This window comes from Lycium barbarum, chromosome 3 (assembly GCF_019175385.1).
Source record: "Lycium barbarum isolate Lr01 chromosome 3, ASM1917538v2, whole genome shotgun sequence".
NCBI classification, from domain to species: Eukaryota; Viridiplantae; Streptophyta; class Magnoliopsida; order Solanales; family Solanaceae; genus Lycium; species Lycium barbarum.
In genome coordinates, this window is record NC_083339.1 from 79486187 (window position 1) to 79503767 (window position 17581).

At 37.9% G+C, this 17581-nt stretch overlaps 1 long non-coding RNA gene across 1 annotated transcript; it reads left to right on the forward strand.

Moving 5' to 3' along the window:
• Window positions 1-15713: 15713 nt before the first annotated feature.
• LOC132633928 (uncharacterized) lies at window positions 15714-17398 on the forward strand. Its single transcript, XR_009579940.1, has 2 exons — window positions 15714-16643; window positions 16822-17398. It is a non-coding gene; the product is annotated as an uncharacterized LOC132633928 (long non-coding RNA).
• Window positions 17399-17581: the final 183 nt, after the last annotated feature.

The window sequence follows — 17581 nt, forward strand, 5'->3', positions numbered from 1 at the left end:
AGGCGAACTACCTTCTGATGGACGCACCGGAATTATGACTTTTGAAGAGGTTCCAATGCGAATTGAAGAATTCCAAAGTTGTGCTAGTGTTAGCAATGTGACATCGTATGGTCGCTCTATGAGGTCTCCAGGGATGTCTTGACAAAAACCAAATTGTCTGCTAAACCTATAAGGACTATAGGACTCCACGATGAGATCCGCATCATGCCTAAGTGTAACATAACTCGAACGAAGGCTTATGATAGTATCATTCCATGAATCTGAGAGATCGCCAGTATCGGTGAAGTATAATTCCCTACCTTGTAGCAACGCCAAATTATGGAGGTGGCGGGCATCATCTTGTTGAAATAACTTTCGGGCGTCAGACAAATTGAAGTATTTGGCCATCTTCTCGCCAGAAATCTTGTATAAAGGTATACTCCGATGTGAGTGATTGGCACGATGATGGGTCTTAAAATATTCTCCTAGCCAGCCATATATATAGTGTATGGGGAAAATTATATTCCCCTGCTTCAAGTCTGGAGAAGTAGAGATCTCTCTCAAGCCACGATATATGCTCGCAAGGACTGGGACTGCCAAAGAGAATTTCTCTCCATGAGCCATCAAGCTCGCCACTTTAAGAACGCTAGCACGCACATAGTCAATTTTCTTATGGGGGAGAACAAACTTGCAGAGCCAACATGTTAGGAAAGCCGACAAATTTGTATCATCTCTAAGTGAATCTTCCACTCCTAGCTCGACGAAGGAGGCATGCTCCTCATCGGTTCGTGGTAAGTAATTCATGTCAATATGCCCGGAAGGATTGTGATTCAATCTTGGCTTCGTTGCACGGCCCTTTGACGCCTTTTGCGGAGGCTCCGCGTACCTGCTTGGTCCTCTAAACCAAAATTTCACCCAATCATGGATGGACACCTCATGACGGCCACCTTCGGCAAGTTTGTAAAAGGCTGAAAACAAGTATAGACAGCTCTTGGGGAGCCATGGTTTCCCCTGATTGTCCATTTGCGTCAATTCTTTCGCCGAAGGAACAACTTCATCATAAAAAGATCCATGAATGGAAAGTCCTACAATTGTTCGTAAGTCCCAAAGCGAGATAGACATCTTCCCGACGAAAGTGGAAAGAGTATTGGTAGACGGACGCCAAAGCTCACAAAAAGCATGCAGTACGTTGTCATCGTAATCATATGTAAACAAAGAAGCGTAGATGGCATCGTAAACTTTGACACGCTCCAAGACTTCCTTATAGCGAGGAAGCACATCTTCCACCCACTCCCAGTAGCCGGGTGTGTAGAAAACTTTGCCGAAACCAGAAGGCGGGACACTCCAGTTGTTGAAACATCCATTGGGATGGGAAGATTCGGTGGGCGCGACTTCTCGATGAATTGCGGACTTCAACAGAGGGACATCCATAACAGTGGCCTTGCCTGAGAAGTTGCTCATGACGTCTTTGGTCTCCTTTTTTGACCATTCAGCAAGATGAAGCGTAGAAAGCTCTCTGTCAAGTGAGAAGGCACCGATCACTGGAGGTTGAACCTCCAAGGCAAGGACTTTGGCGTTCGAATTTCGTTTGTCGCTCACTATCTCTAGATGAGGACGCGGCGTATCGCGATCACGAAAGTGCATCATCATTTTTTAAATTTAAATCCGTACAGATGCGCCCAAAGACCTGCAAAAGAAATAAAAAAAAAAGGGACAGGTAAGTTTCGTAGAGCATGTCCAAAGCCAAGAAAGCAAAATCAGATTCTATGGCTGATAAAAAAAATATACTGTTACACCTTGGAAAATTTCCTGTTGGTACGCAAGTGAACGAACTAGTGATGTGTGCGAGGAGTGTGAGTGTATAAATTTTCATGATCAATGTGCGTAAATGGACGAGAATGATTAGAATGAAAAGTCGAGAAATGAGAAAAATTGAAAGTTGGCAAAACTGCCCAGTGGTCGTATAGTGCAAAATACGGACCGTAAAGTGCAATACGGTCCGTAAACTTGAAATCGTAAACTGGCATGTCCAACTTCAACTTTCTGCCAGCCGAGGAAATGGCTAAATACGACCTGGTGGACGGACAGTAAAGTGATTTACGACCCGTAAACCATGGTCGTAAATCACCATGCATGCAGGCCAAAGTTTCTGGTTCTGCTTAAGCTGAAAAACGACCACGAGGGACGGTCCGTAAACTGAAATACGGACCGTAAACCTCCATGGACGACCACTGTTCACCCAACACAGATTTTTCAATTCATTAAATATGAGGATCAAGACTTGTCTTATTTTATTTCCACATTACACCACTTCTCTCTACATTTATTATATGAGTTTTCAAGGATTATAAGCCATCAATAACATTAAGACAAGTGAATCAAGGATAAGGGAATCATCAAGGATCATCCAAGTCAAGAAATCCAAATGGAGAAAAATTAGGGTTTTGCTCAAAGAAGAGTATTATCAACCAAAGCTTGTTCCTACAACTTCTAAGGTAAGATTAATGATTTTTACAAGATGTTTAAGGTATTGGAGAATTAAAATACATGGATTGTAGAAAATGTGGTCAACTAGGTCATGAATGATGAATAGTGACATTTTGAGAAATAGTTTGAATTGAGTTATGAATGTTGTTGTGTTGTGATATGAATGTATTATAAATGGTACTAAGATCATGAACTAGACACTTTAGACGAATGGACGAAGTTGGAGGTCATGACCATAAATATGGGAGAATTAGAAGCAAATTGAGAAATCTAGGTAATGTAAATGACTAATGGCCATTGTTATGATATTAATGAAGGTATAAACGCTAGCATTGGAAGGGAACGTGCAAGTGTAGAATAGTTCGACGGAAAGGTATGTAAGGCTAACCCTTCTTTCATAAGGCATGGTTCTTGGCCAAATTCCTAATCCCTCTAGATGAGTATGTTGTCTTCACATGGTTGACATTCCGAGCTCATAAGCTCACGACCCTTGATATGTACTATGATTATACTATGTTCCTCGTATGACGAGTAAGTCCATAATGTAGATGTAACGATAACGATGAGTATAGTAATGATAATGATATCAAAAATGATGAAAAAGGTGCCTACGGGCTATTATACTTATATGTGCCTATGAAGGGCTATCATGAACCCCGAGCTTATAACGCCGGGTAGAATATATGTATATGAATATGTATGAAGTATGTATACGATTACGAAACGCGCGCGCACGTCTGCGGATGGTACGGATAACCCTGAAGCCTTGGTAGGGCCAGGTAGAAATAACATTGAGCCTTGGTTGGCTAAGTACGTATGAAACACCGAACCTTATGGTCGGGCACGCTATGTATGTATATAAGTGTATGGCTATGTATATAATATGAATATGAATGTGAAAAGACTATGTATAAGAATACGAATAAGGACATGTATACGAATATGAGCACAAGTATGGTACGAGTACTATTATGGGATACGGATGATGACGTAGGTGTACTAATACGTATGAAAAATGGAAAGTCCTACGAAAGGCAAGTAAGAGACATGATGATGATGATATTATTGTCTCCCCTCCTATGCTATTTTCATATGATATCTATTATGCTTCTATATTGATGTTGATCAAGCTTTACATACTCAGTACATTCTTCGTACTGACGTCCTTTTGTTTGTGGACGCTGCGTCATGCCCGCAGGTGCACAGGGAGACAGACTTGATCCATAGCTGCTTATTCAGAGATTGCATAGCAGAGCTCCATTTCATTCAGAGCCGTAGCTTTTGGGTACTTATTCTTTTGTGTATATAATTATGGGCATAGCGGGGTCCTGTCCCGCTCATACGATATGTCATACTCTTAGAGGCTCGTAGTCATGGGTATGTGGGTAGAGATGTTCGGCCATGTCGGCCCATGTTTGTATATCTTTTGTTAGCCACGTCGGCCTTGTACTTATGATGTGGCACAGATGCCTATGATATGTTAAATGATGATGGTCGTCTAATGGGATCAATATGATTAACGATAAGAAAAGCACGAATTGACTTATGGTTCACCTAGATGTTATGTTATGTACGATAAGGGGGTGCTCGGGTGGGGTAGCACCGGGTGCTCGTCGCGGCCCCCTAGCCGGGTCGTGACAAAAGTGGTATCAGAGCAGTTCAGTCCTAGGATGTGTCTACGAGCCGTGTCTAGTAGAGTCTTGGTTATGGGTGTGTTGCGCGCCACATTTATAAACAGGAAGCTGCGGACATTTTAGGAATGAATGACCTTCTTTCATCTCTAAGATCGTGCGATAGAGCTAAGCCATAGGAGATGAGATTCCCTATACTAACCCCTGATTGCAGCGGAAGGTTGGTAATGATAGAAGAAAGTGATTGATGACAATGAAAGCTACGGGGGTAAGCCCCTTTGTTGAGGCTACGTTACCGTAACATGTAATACTATGATGATGAATTTATTGCTGTGAAAGTAAGTCGGTGTTCATATGATAGAAGAATCGATTAAATGTGTCTTTTGATGATAAGTTCAGCTATAAGTTGAGAACTAAGCAAATTGGATGAATCAGAACAGAGATATGCATCGAATAAAGTAAGAATGTTGAGATATGATCGAAATGTGAAGCTGAAGGATGAAAGAGAAATAGGGAGAGGTAACAGGGCAGATCGCTACAGGATCAGGTACACCTCGAAGTGCAATATATGAGGTAAGTTTTGACGTCCTTGTGCTTTTACTTGAAAGTGGGAGCCCTGTGTGGCTGAGATATGTCGTATATTTGTATATATATATATATTGGCCCTGTGAGGCATTGTTGGTATTTGCTGCGTGCTGGTTTTGAGATAGTAAGAAATACAGAGGAAACTCTGCCGAAATTTTCCCAGAATCTAAAGGAGATAAGATATAAGCTTGCAATATGCCCTAACGGGAAAATATGATGTGCAAAAGAGTAATGGCAGAATGCGACTAAGTTAGGAGTATCGTTAATGACTACAGGAGTCGAGTTAGATAGTATTGAATTGATAGTAATGGCAGTGATGAGAGCGATATTGATACGGTAAAGAGAAATGTTAGAGTAAAACAAAGGGGGGTTGGAAGCACTAAAACATGACATGGAGGAGAAAGTGTAACTCTAATAAAGTGCGATACTGGAGTAGCGATTGGATGTATAAGCACGAGTAAATTACGATAAGTTTATTAGCAAAATAAAGTAACAGCGCCCGGAGACAGAGATACGAATATGAAGGGTTATAATGAATGTGAATACAGTGGTGAAATGACTTACATGGTAAAGTGTAAGAGGGCCGGTTAGAAGGAGTAACTGGTTGAGTATACTTACTTCGTAAGGTTTATATTATTCTGCGAACCGGCTTGCGAATAAGACCAAGAGGTGTCACTTGTAGAGTTGATTATTATCAGGATATAATAAAGACATAGCGAGAACTGGGATACGGAGTAAGTGAAGTATAGCAAGGAAACGACTAAAGATGTGACATGTTCTATATGAATAAGGAGTGAATGCAAGTATGAAACCCTCAAGTGAGCCCCAGAGAAGTAAACGAGAAAGCTTATAAGACCTTGCTAAAGGAAAGCCCATCATAGAGGTTCTTCACTGACAAGAAATGATAGTAGCAATAAAAAAAAAGAGGGGGGGGGGGGGGGGGGGGGGAGTTAACTTGGAAAGGAAATTAGAGAAAGGTGATATGGCAAAGTCGTAGTAGTGGGCGATTGGTATAATCAAGAGTACAAGTGATATCTTTAGCTGGAAGTAAAAGACCAAGACTGTCGAAGAATGAATTGTACAAAGGCAGCATACTCTAAAGGACAAAGCGGTGCTAAGTTGAGAATAAGGTCCCTCGTGCGAAGAATCAGGGATTGATTATAAAACGGGAGAAAACAAGATAAATTGAGGAGGAAGGTATGTAGAGGAATAAGAATGACAATAGAGAGAAAAGGAAATATGCGAAATACGTATGCTTAAGAAGAAATTGTGTTATGGCTAAAGGAAGGTGCACCTCCTCCGAATATCTTATACCAAGTTAGAACGAGTAGAGTATATGAAGTAACAGTTGAAAAGAAAAGATGATCATAAGTTATGAATGCTTACCGTACGGCAGTAAAATGATAGAATAAAGTTATCGCCAAGGACAAACGCCATATGATCACGATTGGTTTTGAAACCAACGTGGAGTGCAAAACAAGAGTAAAAGAGTATGAGGCATAAGGAATATTAGTTGCGCATGAGGCTTGGGTCCTGAACAGCAAAGGCGACGTTACAGGTAAAACCCAGGGGGGAAGCGAGTGAAGGGAATATAAGTGTAGAGATTGAAATGATGGACTCCAAGGTGTGACAAATATAGACTCTAAAATAAAGAATAAGAGTTATGTAAAAATGAGTCTAACAACGAGTAAATAAACGAACTTGAATCGAGCAAGCATCTGACACTGTAAGGGGAATCATTTACGAAGACCTTGAACCATGTGACATTGACGAGTAAATAACTCAAGGGGTATGTAAAGGATATGTGTATGATATGATTACGAATAAGAATATGTACATGACATGCATATGAATATGACTATTAATACGACGGGTAAATGAGTACGCTTACGAATACGAATACGGATGTCGATACCTGTATATGTATAGAAATGTATGTACACGAATCACACAAGAATGATTATGCCACTTGCAAGTATTGATGTGTCGCCAATGAAACCAGGTGATTGCGTATGCTTCTAGACAATTACGGAAACATGAACAGAACTATCCAACCCACTATTTAGAATTAGCCGCAGTGGTCCATGCATTAAAGATATGGCGACATTATTTATATGGTGTCCATGTGGATGTTTATACAGATCATAAGAGCCTTCAGTATATCTTCAAGCAGAAAGAGTTGAATTTGCGACGGCGATGATGGTTGGAGTTGCTAAAGGATTATGATGTTGATATCTTGTATCACCCCGAAAAGGCTAACGTTGTGGCTGACGCTCTTAGCCGCAGATCCATGGGAAGTCTAAGCGATGTACGACCAGAAAGGAAAGAGATGGCCCGTGAGCTTCAACAGTTAGCGAGCCTAGGAGTCCGAGTAGTGAACTCAGGTAGCAGCGGAGCTACTACTCAGAATTCAGCAGTTTCATCGCTAGTAGCGGAAGTAAAAGAGCGACAATATGAGGATCCCATGCTAATGCAGTACAGAGATACACTCCCTCAGAAGGAGGAGTCATTATTTGATATTTCGGAAGACGGAGTTCTCCGATGTCGAGGCAGGTTATGTGTTCCCGATGTGGTAGGTCTACATCACCAAATATTGAGGGAAGCTCATTGTTCCCGTCACTCCTTCCAACCCGGAGCGACGAAGATGTATCACGACATTAAGTCTATATATTGGTGGAATGGGATGAAGAGAGATATAGCGGAATTTGTTGCTCAATGTCCTAATTGTCAACAAGTGAAAATCAAGCACCACAAGCCAGGTGGATTGTTGCAAGATATGGAAATCCCAACTTGGAAGTGGGAAGTGATTAACATGGACTTCATTTCAGGTTTGCCTCGTTCTCGACGTAAGTATGATTATATATATGGGTGATTGTGGATAGACACACAAAGTCAGCTCATTTCTTACCGGTCAGAACAACCTATGTGGCAGAAGATTATGCAAGGCTTTACCTTAAAGAGATAGTAAAACTCCATGGCGTCTCGGGTGGGGTAGCACCGGGTGCTCGTCAAGGCCCCCTAGCCGGGTCGTGACATATACCTGAGCCAATATAGAAGCAATTTGATTGTGGTTTTCGTATATGACGTAGCTCTATGAGTCTTCTTTCCGACGCCACAAACCGTTCGTGATTGCGATGTTCCTAAGTCAAGATATAAGATTTTTCGTCAGCACGCACAAAACTAATGAACCAGTGAACCAAAACTGAAGGTCTGATTCTCGATCAATATCTGAGTAAATATATAAGCAATTTGGTTATGGTTTCCGTGTATGACGTAGCTCTACGAGTCTAGTTTCCGAAACATCAAACGGATCATGATTTCGACATTCCTACATCGATATATGGATTTTCTACCACAGACATGTAGAGCTGCGAAGAAAGTGACGAAAATTCATATTGAGGGAAAATTACCTGATAGAGCGATGGGTTCGAACCAACTTGACAATGCTATAAATTGATGCCCAGCCACCATGAGAAGGCAGGATATTTATAGATGTCAAACACAAAGAAATCCTTGTACTAGTTGGAACCAAATTATGGAAAGTTTAAGTTTATACATGGAAAGTTTGAACTTATGGAAATTTCATATGTTCTCCTAAGAAAATAACAAAAATACCATGCAAATATGGAAAGTATGGAAAATATGGGAAGCATGAAAATATGGACGTATTGGCTGCTTGAAAAAATGGGGTTGTTTGAAAAGGAATCATAATTTGAGCTAGTTATGAAAATATAGACGTGTTGGCTGCTTGAAAAATTGGCTGTTTGAAAAGAAATCATAACTTGAGCGCCTAAACTAGCTAAAGTTAAAAAAAACAAAAGAAAGGAAGCTACAGGGATTTATCTTAATACAAATTTTTCCCGTTGTGTAGTTTATGACCCAAAACAAAATTATGATACTTCTTAAGTCTTGATAACATTTGCTGATAAAGAACTTGATTTCCTCAGCTATCAAATGGCAAGGAGTACCATACGATATTTCCCATCAACTGGAAACGCCTCAAAGTGCGAAATGAGTTGGCAAATGATCGAAAGTCGATTGGACCTCTTGCAAATTAGAGAATGCCACCATCTAAAAACTCCGACGATCAAATTACGGTGCCATCAAAGAACTTGACCGAGTTATTGTCAAGTCTCAAATATTTTGCAAAAAAGAAATCAACTACATGGAGTAAAAAAAAAAAAACGTTTGTCGCACGAATGCTTCAAGTCTCGTCTCTAAAAGACCTGACAAGTCATGCACCTCAACAAGCCTTGAAGCAGGGGGCATTTGTAGGCACTGAAATTTAGTCGGACTTAAATCCACAAACTAATTCGGATCATATTCTAAATTTGAGATGTATCAGTCCAGATAATTATTATGGGCCAATATAATTAGATTAATTGTTTAAGTCCAATTGGTATGAATTTAATTGAAAGACTAATTCAGTTGGGCTAGTCTATCTTGTCGGACTTCACATGATGAGCCCACTCTATTAGCCCAAGGTCCATGCCACGTGTCAAATGACGAGGCGCACCAAGTCAAGTCAAGGACCAATACAATCATGTCACGTGTATAAGTGACGCAGCATGCCAAGGCAATAGAAGAACCAATCAAATGTCGCCAAGTGTTCAAATGATAAGGTTCAACCAATCATATACAAACCCTAGCTCTCCCCTGTAACTATAAATAGGGGTCTTCACAAAGCTAAAAGGGGAAGAAAAAATACATAGAGAAGCTCTCAACCGCAAGTCTTCCGCATACTAAGAAGTCTTCACTCCAAGTGGTGAGCCGCAAGTTTCCATACCTTTACGTTTGTGATTAAAGCTCGGCTCCGCATTCGTAGTGAAATATCAACAACAAGTGATCTGTCCATTCAAGAACAAGCAAAGCCCTTGATTGACGGCCGTATCGTGAGGAGAAGAATCAGAGAATTAGATCTTTTTATTTAAGATTTCATAAAGATTGTAACCCCCGCACAAATTCTTGAAATCAAATATTATTCTTTGTCGCTATTTTTCTTGTCTTGATTATTATTTTCAGGAACGAAAGATTAGTCGTTACACCCGCTTCCAGAACGGATGTGCTCTTTCAGAGAATTAAGTTCCACCCCGTCAGCACAAGTGAAGTCACTATAGTTCTTGCTACTTTTTGGAGCGCCAGCATTTGGCTAAATTCCAGTTAAGAAAGTGGGTTTAGCGTGTCGGTCTTTTGGTGTTTTAAACAAGTAATTTTCCTAATACTCTTTCTGCTGCTTGAATTTAATTCTCGAACATGTATAACATTATCTCAATTACCGTTACAAAAATATTGTGCCAACAATTGTATGCCTGTATTTATATTAATTAGTGCTCAGCCTGATACTTCTTGCGTAATTTAATTTTTCTTCCATACATAACTCAGTAGAGCAGTCACTTTGTAAATGAAAGCAAATGTGTTAGAACTTTTGATGGACCATGAATTATTAGTTTGGAGTAGGGTTGTTATGTTATGGTATATATCACTAGGTTCAACACTTGGTCATTTATGGCGACTCACTAACTGGTTAGGATGCTAAGTCGATAGATTAATACTCACTGTTTAAGAAAAAATTCACATCAGAAGGCATTTTTTCTTTTTAGTTATAAATAGTTTTTAATATCATAATCTAATCGTTTGTCTTTGCCGGTTTTTGACTATTTTGAATTCAAGTATTATGTCACTATGTATGTTATTCTTTTAACGGAAAAGGGTCATATTTACCCCTCTACTTTCAAATAAAGTTCATATATACCTGTTATACCTCGGAAAATTTTCCGTTGGTACGCAAGAGAATGAACTAGTGATGAATATGAGTGCATGATGTCCACGAGCAAGAAACGACGTTTGATGACCTTAGGCGAGATTTCGAAAGTATCCGATGTGAGACGAGGAAGTTGGCTAAGTTAAGATGAGATACAAGGTGAGCAATGCATGTGCATGGACGGGGGTGATTAAAATGAGAAGTCTAAGAAATATGGGAAGTCGCAGAATTGCAACTGCCCAGTGGTCGTATTGCAAAATACGGACCGTAAATTGCTATACGGTCCGTAAACTGGCAGTCGTAAACTGCCATGCAAAAGCTTCAGCTTCTGCCCAGCCGAGGAATGGTAAAATACGACCAGGTTTACGGACCGTAAAGTGATTTACGGCCCGTAAACCATGGTCGTAAATCACCATGCATGCAACCTTAAGTTTCTGGTTCTGCTTAAGCTTAAAGACGACCACGAGGGACGGTCCTTAAACTGAAATACGGACCGTAAACCTCCATGGACGACCACTGTTCACCCAGCACAGATTTTTCAATTCATTAAATATGAGGATCAAGACTTGTTTTATTTCATTTCCACATTACACAACTTCTCTCTAGAATCATCTCTCTACATTTATTTCATAAGTTTTCAAGGATTATAAGTCACCAACAACATAAACAAGTGAATCAAGTGTAAGCAAGCCATTAAATACCATTCAAGTCAAGAAATGCAAATGGAGAAAAACTAGGGTTTGGCTCAAAGTGGGGTATTATCAACCAAAGCTTGTTCCTACAACTTCTAAGGTAAGATTCATGATTTTTACATGATGTTTAAGGTATTGGAGAATTAAAATACATGGATTGTAGAAAATGTGGTCAACTAGGTCATGAATGGTGAATAGTGACATTTTGAGGAATAGTTTGAATTGAATTATGAATGTTGTTGTGTTACGATATGAATGTATTATAAATGGTACTAAGATCATGAACTCGACACTTTAGACGAATGGACGAAGTTGGAGGTCATGACCATAAATATGGGAGAATTAGAAGCAAATTGAGAAATCTAGCTAATGTGGATGATGTGAATGACTAATGGCCATTGTTATGATATTAATGAAGGTATAGACGCTAGCATTGGAAGGAAACGTGCAAGTGTAGAATAGTCCGACGAAAAGGTATGTAAGGCTAACCCCTCTTTCATAAGGCATGGTTCTTGGCCAAATTTCTAATTCCTCTATATGAGTATGTTGTATTCAAGTGATTGACATTCCGAGCTCATAAGCTCACGATCCTTAACATGTACTACGATTGTACTACGCCCCTCATATGACGAGTAGGCCTAAGATATGGATGTAGCAATAATGATGATGATAGTGATGATGATAATAATAATAATGATGCCAAAGGTGCCTACGGGCTATTATACTTATATGTGCCTATGAAGGGCTATAATGATACCCCGAGCTAATAACGCCGGGTAGAATATATGTATATGATTATGCATAAAGTATGTATACGATTATGTAACGTGCGCACACCTCTGCAGATGGTACGGATAACCCTGAAGCCTTGGTCGGGCCAGGTAGAAATAACATTGAGCCTTGGTTGGCTAAGTACGTATGAAACACCGAACCTTATGGTCGGGCACGCTATGTATGTATATAAGTGTATGGCATGTATATAATATGAATATGAATGTGAAAAGACTATGTATATGAATGCGAATAGGGGCATATACACGAATACGAGCACTATTATGAAATACGCATGAGAAATGGAAAGTCCCTATGAAAGGCAGGTAAGTGCCATGATGATGATGTTATTATTGTCTTCCCTCCTATGCCACTTCATATATTGTCTATGATGCTTCTATATTGATGTTAATCATGCTCTACATACTCAGTACATTCTTCGTACTGACGTCCTTTTGTTTGTGGACGCTACGTCATGCCCGCAGGTGCACAGGGAGACAGACTTGATCCATAGCTGCTTATTCAGAGATTACTTAGAGAGCTCCATTTCCTTCGGAGCCATATCTTTTGGGTACTCATTCTTTTGTGTATATAATTATGGGCATAGCGGTGTCCTGTCCCGCTAATGTGATATGTTATACTCTTAGAGGCTCGTAGACATGTGTGTGTGTGTGGGTAGATGTGTTGGCCTAGTCGGCCTATGTTTTGTATATCATTTTGTCGGCCACGTCGGCCCATGTACATTGATGTGACATAGATGCCCACGATGATATAAATGTGCTGCTGTCCAAATGGGACTAGTTGACGAATGAATGGAAATGCATGTATAATTATGTGGCTCACCTAGATGTAAGTATAAGAGTAAGCTAAGAGGGTGCTCGGGTGGGTTAGTACCGGGTGCTCGTCGCGGCCCCGAGTCGGGTCGTGACAATACCCTTCGTTATACTATTGGGTCATATATACCCCTACCGTTATACTTTGGTTCAAATATACCCCTTATCCGTTAAATGTCTGGGTCCCAATCTTAAAATAGACACGTGGAGGGTTGAGATTAATTTTAAAAACCCAGATCATTTTTGCCCCGGCTAACAGCCCAAATAACCTATAACCCGACCCAAGCTGCAATTTCACACATTCTCTTTGGATTCCGGTTGAATTTGAAGATAGGTATGTCAAATGGAACTGAAGGAGACAACACTCTGCTGTCCATTTGTTATAAGCCTGGCCACTTCAGCTACTCGATCAAGCACTCTACTCTATTCTCTCTGTTTTTTTTTTTTTTTTAAGGAAGTGCTTTGGGAATAGATTTCCTTGCTTTTTGTCTGGTCGATTAGAAAAGAAAGGAAAAAATTCAAAGTTTTCGATTTTTTCATGAAAAAGGTTGTAGCTTTATCATGAAACTGAAGTTGGTGATTCCTAGATTGCTTGTTTTCACGTTTTGAGCAATCAGTTGTTTCCTGTAATTTAACATTTGGGTGTTTCTTGAACAGCTTAATCGTTAAAAATCTAAAATCTGAATGTTCGATACTAAGTTGAGAATCAGATTTTTGAAGAATCGTGTGTGTTTAGGTGTTGAGAATCATCGACTTAGGTGAATTCCATTGTATTGAAGCGCTCAAAATGATTTGAAGAAAGAACTTTGATATTGCTCCATTGTTGAAACTTCATTTGGGTGGGGTTATGGGTTATTTTGAGTGTTGACTGGGACAAAAATAATCTGGGTCCTTTAACAGACATTTAACGGATAAAAGGTATAGTTGAGCCAAAGTGTAATCGCAGGGGTATATATGACCTAATAGTATAACAAAGGGTATATATGGACCTTATTTGAAAGTAGAGGGGTAAATATGACCCTTTTCCGTTCTTTTAACAATAAGGAGGACCATTTTTATCATTTTCCAGAACTTGCAACCTTTAATTTCTATTATATGTATAACTCAAACATATACCTTGATATGAGATTATACTCTTACATTTAATAAAATTGTGATCATAAACGTGGGACGGTGACCATAATAGCAGAAAGGTACTATTATTAAAGAAACAGCTCTTTCTCCCCTAAATTTCACTTTCCCAAACTTGAAAATGAAGGATATTCTTTCACATTCATTCAAACGTAATTTTCAGTTTTTTTGGGGTGGGATTGAAAGGATTGAAATGTCAGTTGCCTTCAATCAAACAAAGTATAAATGTTGTTGTATTAGTTGACATTACGCATTGGATCTTGTGTTAGAGTTTTACTCTTGTAGATCCTACATATTGCTCAACTGTTTCACAACAAGATTATACCAAAAAGGAAAATTGGCAGGTTTTAAACCAGATGGAGAAGTTCTAAAAGCCAAAGATATTGATACCCTTTTTTCCTTTTTCATTGTGTTTTGTTTCTCTAATAATGCTCATCTTTACGTTGCATTTTTAAAATTAAGGGATATCAATGTCAACAAGAAGACACTTGCTTGTGACAGATTAAACGAACGGATGAAAGGAATATACACAAGGAATATCGTCTATAAGAAAGTATTAGGTAACATACGCTTAATTACATGTTTCTACATCACAAAATCAAAACAAATAAGAAAATCACATATATCTGATTAAACTTTGATACTTCATCTTTCTAGGTTCAAACGATATCCAATCATCTTGATCTCGACAAATAAGTCAGAATACAACAATCCACATTGATCATTTACATAAACTTGTACTTTATTATTTCATGTATAATTATTTACTCAACTTTATTTTAAGAATATTGATTTTATTTTATACAAATGTGTATTACATGACCTGATATATATACGTGCAACACACGTGCCGAGAGACTAGTTATTTTAAAAGCATGAATATAAATCTTGGTTGACCAAACTATCCTTCAAATATCGAACGACTTTTAAACTCTTTTAGTCTAATTCTATCATATTTCTATTGTCTATTTTGGTAAATAAAAAACTTAATCCTATTACTACTAGAAGTTAGGAATATTCTTTAGTAATCCTATTCCTACTACAACTTAACTCATGTAATAAGGCCTAATCTTATTACTCTGGGACTTCAAATTCAATTGAAATCCTATATATACCAACATACTCTCTTTCTTCCTTTCGACTTTTATACCCTTAAGAAATCAATTATCCTACAAACATTCTGAAACGGTAAAAGTACTTTATACTCCCTCCGGATAAAGAAAAGAGTCCACTTAGTCATTTGCACATCCTTTAAGAAATTACTCACTCCAAGAAAAAAAATATGTAAATTGACTAAACTATCCCTAATTAAATAGACATTGTGATTTGATCACATAACACTTAATAGGGGCAAATCTGGAAAGATAAGATTAATTGTTTCTGAATTTAATAAGTGGACACTTTTTTTAACCCAAGAAAAAAAGGCTAAGTGGACATTTTTTTTTTTATACTGAGGGAGTAATAAATAAAAGATCATTAAATACAACTTTAATTTTATTATCTGCTCCTATTTTCTCTCCGTTGAAACTACAATCAGTCATTAACCACAACTCTAATTGACTACTGATACATTCTCTCCCTTGAAAATAAATAGCTCGGCTAATACCCTAGATATTTTATCTTCATTGAAATGACAATCAGGCGTCGATACAACTTTGATTAAATTTCTATCTTCTACCTTCTCTTCCTTGTCATAGATGCTGGCTGGCTGACCGCACATGTTGCACAATTCTATATGACTTATGATGATGTGAAGATAAATTATATGTGTTAATATTATTTAATTTATTGTGACTAATTTTATAAGACTTACTTTTGGTGTCCACTGAATTTATGAAAGTGATTATGCCAAACTTTATGTGTAACTACTACTGCTTATCTCTGTTCACATTAAAATTATGAAAGTTTCTATTCCAAAATTTATATTTCAGTTGGTTTCTGAACTTTTGTCTATTGCTTGGATATCCGTTGTTCGTTGATACTGTGCCAAACTTTATTTAAGTTAGTATGTGTTTTTTTGTTGGAATTCACTTATCAAGTTAGATTTACAATACACCAATGGACTACATATAACGTTATCTACATCTATTCCAAGTCTCGAACCTCGAAAATACTATCTCATCATACTAATCCATCTATCTCTTGAATATTTTCTAAATAAATTTATCCATTGAATTCCAAATATTAAATAATTAAACTAAAAATCATGTCTACTTCTTTTCTATTTTTTCTTTTAATTTATGGATGTACCTTCTTTCATTCGTTGATAATTATTTTATTAAGAGTAAAATGGAAAATTTAAAGTTAAATATTTTTGTAACTCATAAAATAAATGTATATAATTATAAATAATATTTATTTAATATTTTTATTATGATTGAGATAGTTTGGGAATAACGTGCAACTACACGTTAATAGAGACTAGTTATTATAAAAGCATGAATATAAATGTTGATTGACCAAAATATCATTTAAATATTGAACGACTTTTGTATCTTTATAAGTTGAAATCTTCTCTAAAAAGTTCATTTCATATTGGATAAAATTGTAATATTAATTATTTCCTAATATCTCTCAACTGTTATTGTTGAAGTTACCATTGTTGAACCCTTCAAGCTTTTGAAAAATTCTTGGAATTGGGTGTGCTTTCTACGTTCATTGGCTTGGGCATTACTAATTAGAGCTATTTTTTGGTTATTCTTTTATCAGATAAGCGATAAATCTTTTTGTGCACGGACTTTGTGAGGATCGGTTCTGCGGATTTACCTTTCTGGTAATCTGCATCTTCGATTTATAATAAACTATTGTTGGTTTAGCCAACTTGGATTAGTGTTTTTTGTTGATTTTCTGTGTTCTTCATTATGACAATCATAAGCGTAAAGGCGATTTTGCTGATAATATGACTTTAAACATTCTGCAATTTTATCCGCTTTAGTTTTATCCGCTTTTAGCTTATCTCACACAGAAGCATACTAAAAGTCCACCCTGAAAAGTCAACTCTTTAAGAGATCCTGGAGGGACGAGATGCAAAGAAGCTTCATTACTGAGCTTGCATTCAGGGAGATGTGGTTGCTGGCTGACTTGTTTTTAGTAGGTTGGAGTATTCGGCATCAAGAAGTTATACTGATGTGAGCAAGGCTGACCAAAACTCTCCTCAAAAATTACAAATACCAAATGGTCCAACAACACGAGCTCAAGCTAGAAAGTTTCAAGAAGAGATACAAGGCTTGGAAATAAGCTCGTGGGACAAGGAATAGAAGCCCACAAAGCAGATCTGCAGAAGGACCTGAAGATAGTCCACATGACATTGATATTCCCAAGATTGAGAGGCTATTTTTGGGCCTTTCGGGCATACTGAAAAGACCAGCTACTTATTAATTATTTTCAGCTTATTTAGTTAATGGGCAAAAGCCCATCTGAACCTTGTATTTTCCTAGCTTTATATAGCTCATTTTAGAGGTTGTAAATGCTAGTTTATATTAATCTTTGAAGACTCTTTGTGAGAGGTTTTGGGATAGATCCCTATATTTTCTTTGTGATCAATTATTGGTTGCTGCAAGGTGAGCATTTCCTTTGTAGTAATCAAATTCCTTTCTTGATAGCTTGTAGTCTTAACTTGTACTCAACTTGTGGTCTTGATTAGTTATGAACTTAGTTGTTGGTTAGTTCTAATTCTTTGGGTATAAGCTTCTTATCTTTTTGTTTATTCTT